This window comes from Petaurus breviceps, unplaced genomic scaffold (assembly GCF_028583685.1).
Source record: "Petaurus breviceps papuanus isolate PSGF00001 unplaced genomic scaffold, PetGlider_PUasm1.0 90903, whole genome shotgun sequence".
Classification (NCBI taxonomy): Eukaryota; Metazoa; Chordata; class Mammalia; order Diprotodontia; family Petauridae; genus Petaurus; species Petaurus breviceps.
Genome location: NW_027187376.1, coordinates 13,468,139 through 13,475,932, shown reverse-complemented (window position 1 = coordinate 13,475,932; position 7,794 = coordinate 13,468,139). Strand labels below are relative to the sequence as shown.

Here is a 7,794-nt window from a genome sequence, read left to right as displayed (position 1 = left end):
TCAATTTTCCATCCACTGCATTTCTCTGTCTCATATATGTTTTGGGGCATGTATGTGTGTGAAAAACATGGAAAAAAAGATGAGGGGAAAAGGACGTTGCATAAAAAATTACATAATCCCCAGTGTTAAATATAATGAGGTTGATAATGATGATTAAAAAAAAGGCTCTTTAGCTATGTTGGAGGGAGGAGGAGGATGAAAGAAGAGATGAATGAGCTGATAAGAGACAGCTGAGAGAAAGCAAAACTACACAATTCTCATTCTAATTCCATCTGCTCTTCCAAAGGGAATCATCTTTGGACTGGGGAGAATATACTATCAAGTTGGCAAAAGGACAAGGGAGGAGAGTAGGTAAGAGAATGCCTAACTTCAAGTCATCACACCCATACAGACTCTCCTGGTTACTGAAAATACTGCTAGATGTCAATCGTAAGCCTCTTTTCGAGATCTGTTGAAACCATGGAGAACAGGAGAGGTTGTAGGATCAAAGCAAATGTTTCCATTTTCAAAAAAAAAAAGCAGATAGAATATCACGCTATTGATCAGTGTATTGATTTAATTCCTAGCAAAATTCTAGTGGAGCAGGGGTTCTTTGTGTGCCCTTCCTCCCCACACCACCCCCCTCCCTTTAAAGTCATGCTTAGTCATCATTCTTAGTGACTGCTTGGGAGCTTGCTGGGAAAGCCAGGGGGAAGACAGTTTCTGACTCATTATTAGGTCAAGTCCTCATGATTGAAATTATCTCTAGGTTGGGTTCTCATAATTTGCTACTGATACAAAACTCTGCATTTACTAAAGGGGCAACCTGCCCTTTGATCATTTCTCTCCCTTCTGTCTTAGAAGCCTAAGGATGATTGTCTGAATGTCCAGAGAGTAGGATTATGAAATGCTCCCTTAGCTCCATGAGTACATGTCCTGTCTAGGTAAGCTTCTATCCGAGTTGGGACCATGTCCTTTTGTGCCTTATTTTGGGGGGACAGGGCCTTGTGAAAACCCAAAGAACCTAGATGTTCCAGTTGCTGCTTGTCTCCCCAGCAAGGTGGCAGTGACATCCCCCTCACAGGTCATTGTCATTGTTGTTGTTTGTCTTTCATTCTCAGAGGACCAAGGCACCAGGAAGATGATTCCATGACTTGGAAATGAATCGGATTTAAATGAGGGAGGACTGTGCAAAGTCACCAGCCTCACTCTTTCCTCCAGAGCCATCTGAGTCCAGAGGCCAGATATAGTGTAAGAATGACTGGAGATAGCCTCCAACATCACCCTGGAGGGGCAGTGACTGACAACAGAGGGGATGACTGTGTTGGGCAGTTTGACTACTGTAATGGAAATGCAAATTTGGAAGATCTTCCCTGCCCCTAGGCTAAAGTGCACCTGAAGTCTAGGGTGGGAGGCTTGTTTTTCAGTAGATACTTTTTGATTGGCCAGTGGGTCCAAAAGGTTGTTACATTCTCTGAGCCAGGAGAAGGCTATATAAACCCTGATGTGTAGCTTTGTTTTGGGACTCACTTTGAGAAGTGTTCTGTGATTTGATCTGAATTCTGGGAAGCCGTTGTTGAGAGTCCCCCGGCTTTGAAAAACCCAGATGTGGAAACCCAGATGTTGACTGGGTATGGATGTAATGGTTGGACAGTTTGGAAATCTGTCTACTTGATCTGTTTCTGTCTTGATAATTCTGCCTGTATGCTTTGAAGTTCGGGGTGCTGACCTTTTTCCCCTGAACAAGGTAAACGATATATGTCTGACTGATTAAAGTAAGCTTGTTAACCCATTTTGAGTTGCTTTCCTTTAACAAAGCAGATCCAAGAACCTGTGGTAGCTGCAAACCCTGAGGACCCTTGGGGTGCTTGCCGCTACAACTACCTGCAGTAGAACACAGCTAAGCATCAGCTGGAATGGGCACGCTCCAAGGAAGAAGCAGCATTGTAAAGAGCCAAATCAAGTTTGACTCTTTGATCAGACAATGCCAGTTGAAGAGGTAAAATGTGAAGGGGCTAATGAGTGGATCTGGATTAATTATCCTATGTCTCAAGGAAGCTTGAATGTTGGCCTGCCAAAGCACTGTGCTAGCAGTAATGAGTAAGCTACTGAATTCTGTTATGATCAATCTGTGGCACACAATGATTTTCTTGTGCTTACCATAGCTTTATTCAAGTGGCAATAAATTGCCTCCTCTTCACAATACATATTTGTACACTGAGTACCTCTTTTACTTTCCCCCATTTGTGGAAACCCTAGACTAAAGCTAAAAATAGAATTGTTCCCAGTATAGCTAATGTGAAGGTGACAAGCTAGTGAATATGAGTGTAGAGAGCCCAATATCCCAAGGAGAGGTCAGTCTCTGCTAGAACTGAACCTAGGCAAACCACAAAGGAAGATAAAGGATAGGGAATGGAACATACTGCCAACCCTGAAATCTCAGTTAAGTTGTTGCCTGTAGTCACTGTTAGACTAAAACCCAGTATTCAAAGGGATGGTTTGTGAGAATTAAGAAAGGAAAATAGCGATCACTAAAAACCAGCATGGCTTTATCAAGAATGACTTCCTAACCTCATTTCATTTTCTGACAGGATTATTAGATTGGTAGATCAAGTGGATGCTATAAATGAGATATACATGTATTTCACTTTATGTCTCAGTTATCTAGGAAACTCCAAAGGCTAGAGAAAATGTGCTGACCTTCATTGGCAGAGGGCTCTCTATACCACCCAGGAGTTCCCTATACCAATGAAATCACATTTTCAGTCCCTGTTTCATTACTTAGATTTTAGTGAGACATTTGACCCAATCTCTCCTCCTTTGAATGAGTTGGATAAATTGGGTTAGATGACAGTACAGTTAGGTAAATTTAGAACTGGATAAATGGACTGACCCAAACAGTAGGCACTAATGGGTCAGTGTCACCTTGGAAAGAAATCTCCAGTGGCATTTCCCAGAGATCTGTCCTTAGCTCTATGCCCTTTGATATTTCATAAGTGAACTTAATGACATGCTTATCAAATCTACAGATAACACAAAGCAGGGAGACTAATTCTTACATGATGAAACCTGACAGAGATAAATGTCAAGTTCTATACTTGGGTTCAAAAAATCAATCTCACAAGTACAAAGAAGAAATATGACTAGACAATAGTTCGTGAAGATTAAAAAAAAATCTTATGTTTTTAGTCACTTGAAAAGTCATTTGCAAAAGTGTAAACATAGTAGACAAACATGACCAGAACAACAGAGTTGATACTGTCCCTGTACTACACGGGCTCTTTCAGGCCATATCGACAGTATTGTGTTTACTTTGGAGTGCCATATTTTTGGAAGCACATTAACTAATCGCAGTATATTCAAAAGAGGACAGCTAGAATAGAGAATGGACTGAATATCATTCCATCTGAGAATCTGTGAAAGGAGCTAAGGATGTTTATCTTGGACTAGGAAAGCTTAGGGGGTCATGATAGCTTTCTTTAAGTCATTTCGAAGAAGGTTAGCTTTCTTTCTTATCCCAGAAGGCAGAACCAGAAACAAAGAATGGAAGTTGAAGAAAGGTGGATTTTGGCTCACTGTAAGGTTTTTCTAATAATAGAGCTGTTCCCAAGGAGAATGCACTGCCTCAGAAGGCACTGAATTGTCCCTCCCGGTAGGTTTTCAATAACAGGGTGAATGACCAGTTGTTTGGGATGTTGTAGAGGGAAGTTCTATTCAGATACAGGTCCCCTTTAACTCTACATTTTTGTAAACAAACAAAAAAAGACTTTAAAATTTTTTCCTCTATAACTTTTGAAATGAGATTTGTTTTGGGAGAGGGGAAAGAGACAGGACCTATGATCCCACCGGTATATGAAATTCCTGATTGAATCAACTCTTCCTACCAGTGCAGGTTGGTATTTCCCTGCAATTTAGTCTTGCAGAGTTTCCCAGACCTTTGAGATTAAGTGACTTGTCCAGGATCACACCCATTATATGTCAAAGTTGGGACTTGAACCCAGCTTCTTCTGGGGCGAGCTCTCAATCAATTATGCCATGTTGCTTCTCATGATGTGTTTTAGACATAACATTACAGAAACAGATCTATTTTACAAAGGAACCTCTAGGTATAATGAATGAATTATGTTGAATGAACTGTTTGGGGAATTATCTAAGTGTTTTTCCTCTCATGGCCTTTCCTAGTTCCTAGTATGCAAATAGTTATTCTTTGCAAGTCTGCACAGTAGTTGTTAAGCAGTCCAATGTGTGTGTGTGTGAAAAGCTGAGGTGGTTTCATGACACACTGGAATTTTCAATCCTGCTTCTAAATTATAAGAATGTCAGTTTGTACCTAAGAGTCCCAGGAAGCCAACAGAAAGCAACTACTACTCAGAATTCCCAATCTTAAATGTATTTAGAAGCAGATAGGTCAAAACTGTAATCAAGAGACATAGTGACCTTCCACCTCTGAGGAATATGCGGAGAAAGAAAGTGAAACAGATAGAGTAACAGAGACGGATGGTGACTGAAAGATGGAGCCAGGAACAAACATGGAGAAAGACACAGAAACAGAGAGGAGATACTCTAAGAGAAAGTGGGTAAATGGATACTAGATTGAAGAGTAGGCCAAACAGCTGTAGGAACTATGGCTCAAGATGACTAATAGGAAAAGGGAATATAAGGAAATGGTTAAATGAAAAAACAAAAGGGAAGGACAGAAAAGGAGAAGAGGTGGGGGAAGGAAAGGTATAGGTAGTCAATACATAGATGACAGAGAAGGTAGTAACATTCTTATGGAAAATTTCCAGAGCCAAAATATGTGGTATTCATTTTCTAACTAAAGGATCTTGGATGACATTGTGAGTCATTAGCAACAACATAGAATATTGTAAAATATAATGGCATACATAGATGTTTCTGACATGTAAAATAATTTTGCAACAAAAACACAAGACTGTTTGTTTGAAGGTACCTACGACAAATCTTTTTGCATATTTACAAGAGTCCAACATAGTTTAATAGCAACATTAGCATATCAATGTTAGTTATGATGCCCCCTCAATGTAAGTAAGCAATCATAGGCCCCTAGATAGGTAGGTAGGGTGGAGAGGATCTGTGAATACACACATTCTAAGTTGAAAAAACTTAGGGGAAAAACTTAAGTTGAAAAAACGGGGAAATAGTAGCTCCAGAGGAGAATTTATGTGAGTGACCATGTCCTGAGAAGGCCCTAAACATGCACTGAGCCTTAAACTAAATTCAGACTGTCTCCTGGGCTGTCGGACTTCAGGAAAATGACAAGCTTCAAAGATGTGGCTCCATCGGGGCATCCATCTTGACATGATTTAGTATACTGAAAAAGATGTCACAAATGTCCCCCAATGACTCACATGAGTGAATATACCTACCATCAATAAAGACACAATTGCTTACCGGCAATATTAGGACCCAAGAAATTATTGCTTTACACACAGAATTAGACTGAATCATCATGGATCTGTCATTGATCCATTGATCTGCCATTGACCTGCTTGTCAGCATCTCGCATAACTAGAGGCCATCCATTAAGGCTAGTGACTGTTTTCCCAATGGAAGTCTTGCAGAATCAGGCTATCATTCTTCTGATCATGCAGATGACTCTGTTTGCAGTCAATACAAAATGCTCTTTTAAATCATATTCTTCAGGAAATTCACTGAATTGTCTGGTAACTGAGCAGTGGAACCCAAGCTAGTGGAGATCAAAGTTCTTTCCTAACATTCTATGATTCACTGGGTCTAATTGCCCCCAATCTCTCACAGGCAGAGTTACAATGTCAGAAAAGATATCAGAGATCTTTGCCTCACCCCTGTCACCACACCCCAAGAACACTGTGAATACCCAAGGCACAACCATGGAATCAAGAGATTTGCTACCCCTTCCTCCTTATTTTTACCATGCCTTCCAAGTATTTTCTTCTCCAAGTTCCTTCTACCTCCCAATTTACACTTAGAAAAAGAGGTGATAATCTCATTCAGGAGCAGTGGTTTCAGGAATGGGCCAAAGAGCTGACTTTGGAGTCAGGAAGTAAGGAAAATTGAATCCAGTCTTCACCACACACCATGTAAATCTTGGACAAGTCAACTAACCTTCCACTGTAAAATTTGAAGTTTTAATAGAGGTAAAAGGAAGTTCTTCACTGGGAGCTCCCAATTCTGATGAAATCCCTGGTCTAGTTTTTTTAAAAAATTGAATTCTTGCTAAAGGGTAAGTGACTGATAAGGCATAATTTTTATAGGAGTACTTACCTTTTTAATAGTAAAGGAAAAAGGAGGTCAAAGGAATTGATTCTTACTGGTATCGTTTTAGGAATAAGAAAGTCCATAGGAGGAAAGGATTGGGGTTTTGGCTTTTGTGTGTTTTTCTCTTTGTCTGTTAGTTTTGGTGGCCAAAACCACACCTCAAAGGTAAATACCTACTCTTGAAGATAGTGCTATAAGTATATGTATAATGCTATAATGTATATGTATGGGAGTGGTATTACTTAGTGATTTTGAGAGAGTGGTGGTGAAATGAATAGAGTGATGTACACTGAGTCAGGAAGACTCATCTTCCTGAGTTCAAATCCAGTCTCAGACACTTAGTAGTTGTATGATTTTAAGCAAGTCACTTAACCCTGTTTGCCTCGGTTTCCTTAACTGGGAGCTAGAGAAGGAAATAGCAAACCACTTTAGTATCTTTGCCAAGAAGACCCCAAAAGGGGTCACAAAGAGTCTGAAATCACTGAAAACAATTGAACAAGAATAAAACAACATTTTAATATCTTCAACACCTAATCTCAATAGTTTATGCCCAATGCTCCATTTACCCATTACCATCCAAGCACAGTTCACTCCCCTATGGGTGAATGTGTCTGTTGGAAAGCGTAAAAGAGAGATAAAACCTATACACTTACTCCTATTACATGCAATATTATTTCTCCTTTGTCAAAAGTGTTCTGATACCTTTAAGTAACCTTCACAAGAATCAGATTAGCATGTATTAAATCTTTCCGTGGATATGACAGAAAATACCCAATATGAAATGCAGAACAACCTTTTTTTTTCCAACTTAAGTCCCAAGGAAAATCACGTAGACTAAAAAATGAACATGAAAGCCTACATAGAAATGTCACACCCATTGAAAGTCAGACCTTGTATAGGTGTTGGGGGGCATAAAAAACATCGCATAGATTATCAGCTGTAATCAGGACAGGAAATGATGGGGAGGGATGAGTGGGGAGACATGATATAGTCCAGGAGATTGTTTATTATGACATGTTTATATATATGGAAAAGTATATAATACAGGCTTCTTAAAGTTTTGTTTTTTTTTTACTTTCTACTCCTTTTCACTTTTTGGCAGTGTTCCTTGGCACTGTGCAGACTGGCAGCATGTGCAATGCAAAGGGCACATGCTTTGTGTTCAGAACCAAGGCTGTAGCAAAGTTGTAAGATGCAACATGGGTAAGCGTTGCCAGAAACACCTCAGATTCATTACGAGTTTGATTTTTAATTAATTTTTGGTCATTACACATTCAGAAACCTTTTACTGTTGCCAAATTTTTTGAGACCCCATATGGGGTCAGGACCCACAATTTAAGAAGCACTGAGTCAACTCTCAGTGATCTAGAGGGATTTATCCAATATCTTCATTTCTTCTGCCCTCTGGGTACCTTCCTTATGGTCATTTCCTTATTCATGACTACCTCTAGCAGGAAAAATAGATTATGCTCAAATCAGTCTTTTTTTTCCTTTCTATTTGTTACTAATTCTGGGAAAAGCTGAAGTTATAGCATATATAACCTCATCTAATCCTTG

At 39.6% G+C, this 7,794-nt stretch overlaps 1 long non-coding RNA gene across 1 annotated transcript; it reads left to right on the top strand.

Annotated features, from left to right (window-relative positions):
- The first annotated feature begins 215 nt into the window (after positions 1 to 215).
- On the top strand, positions 216 to 2,183 carry LOC138151597 (uncharacterized). Its single transcript, XR_011165873.1, has 3 exons — positions 216 to 351; positions 841 to 923; positions 1,101 to 2,183. It is a non-coding gene; the product is annotated as an uncharacterized lncRNA (long non-coding RNA).
- Positions 2,184 to 7,794: the final 5,611 nt, after the last annotated feature.